Source organism: Bison bison, unplaced genomic scaffold (genome assembly GCF_000754665.1).
Source record: "Bison bison bison isolate TAMUID 2011002044 unplaced genomic scaffold, Bison_UMD1.0 scf7180017848986, whole genome shotgun sequence".
In the NCBI taxonomy this organism is placed as follows: Eukaryota; Metazoa; Chordata; class Mammalia; order Artiodactyla; family Bovidae; genus Bison; species Bison bison.
The window spans coordinates 18,107-19,506 of NW_011479559.1; the positions used below are offsets into that span (position 1 = coordinate 18,107).

A 1,400-nucleotide genomic window follows, 5' to 3' on the forward strand; every position below is an offset into this window, starting at 1 on the left:
TAGGGAAGATGCCCTACAGGAGGAAATTGCAATCTACTCCAGTATTCTAGCCTGAAAAATCCCATGGACAGAGGAGCCTGGCGGGTTACATTCCATGAGGTCACAAGAGTCAGACATGACTGAGTGAGAAAAACATATATATTTATATGTGAAATGACACAATATTGAGATTTAGGTTAAAATCCTTCAGCAAGGAAAAAAAAAAGAGTAGATGAAGCAAATATGATAAAATCTTGATAATTTGGCATCTGAGTGACAGGTATATGAAAGTTCATTGTTATTATTCCTTGCAGTTTTGCGTTCATTTGAAAAGGTTTATAATAAAATAAAAACAATTACTAGAGAAGTGATTTCTCATGAGAACTGTGGTCATGATCAATGTTTCTTTCCATGGGAAAAAAGGTAGTAATGATAAAAACACAGGAAATTTAAATTAATTAAGCACGGAGAAAATACAGGAACAGTTAGGATAATTATGTACTACAATAGTTTGCTAAAGACTGACTAAGGAAAATTTTAGATCAGATAAAATATTATAAGAGGAGAGGAAACCAACTTAAACACAGTATTATTATTACTAAGTCAATAGCAGTGATTTGAATTATGTATCTGGGATGGAACAGAGGGAAAAAGTATGAGACGTGCTTGACATGATGTGTGTGTGTGTGTGTTAGTCACTTAGTCATATCCAACTCTTTGTGATCCCAAGGACTGTAGCGTGCCAGACTCCTCTGTCCATGGGATTTTCCCAGGCAAAAATACTGGAGTGGGTTGCCATTCCCTTCTCCAGGGGATCTTCCCGCCCCACGGATCAAACTCAGGTCTCTTACATTGCAAGCGGTTTCGTTACTGCTTGAGCTACCAGTGAAGCCCACTTGTGATATTCAACACCATTTCAACCAACCACCATACAGACATGGGCAGAGATTAAGTGGAATAGCGATACTACAGTACAGCACAGAGGAAGCTGACGATTGTATTCTCTCATTCTCATCAAATAACCAGTCATTCTAAAACAAGTTCAGAATTTTTTGTTAATTTTGCTTCAAATTCGACCTCTTGGACTATTAAAAAAGTGTTTGGAGTTAAATATTTTTAAATAAAAATACAGTAAGTTAAGTTCTATTTATATAGTACAGACTTGGGATGATGTCTAAGTCAAAATAGAGAAAGCTAAGGGAAGGAAAGGCTTCCCTGGTGGCTCAGATAGAAATGAATCCACCTGCAATGCAGGAGATGTGGGTTCGATCCCTGGGTTGGGAAGATCCCCTGGAGAAGGGAATGGCAACCCACTCCAGTATTCTTGCCTGGAGAATCCCATGGACAGAGGAGCCTGGTGGGCTACAGTCCACGGGGTTGCAAAGAATCGGACACAACTGAGCAACTAAGCACAACACAAG

General features: G+C 38.9%; 1 protein-coding gene across 1 annotated transcript in view; it reads right to left on the reverse strand.

Moving 5' to 3' along the window:
- COL4A5 (collagen, type IV, alpha 5) overlaps nucleotides 1–1,400 on the reverse strand; it is a gene marked incomplete at both ends in the record, with an annotated part of 87,800 nt that overhangs the window by 16,737 nt on the left and 69,663 nt on the right. The gene's annotated exons all lie outside the window — the stretch shown is intronic.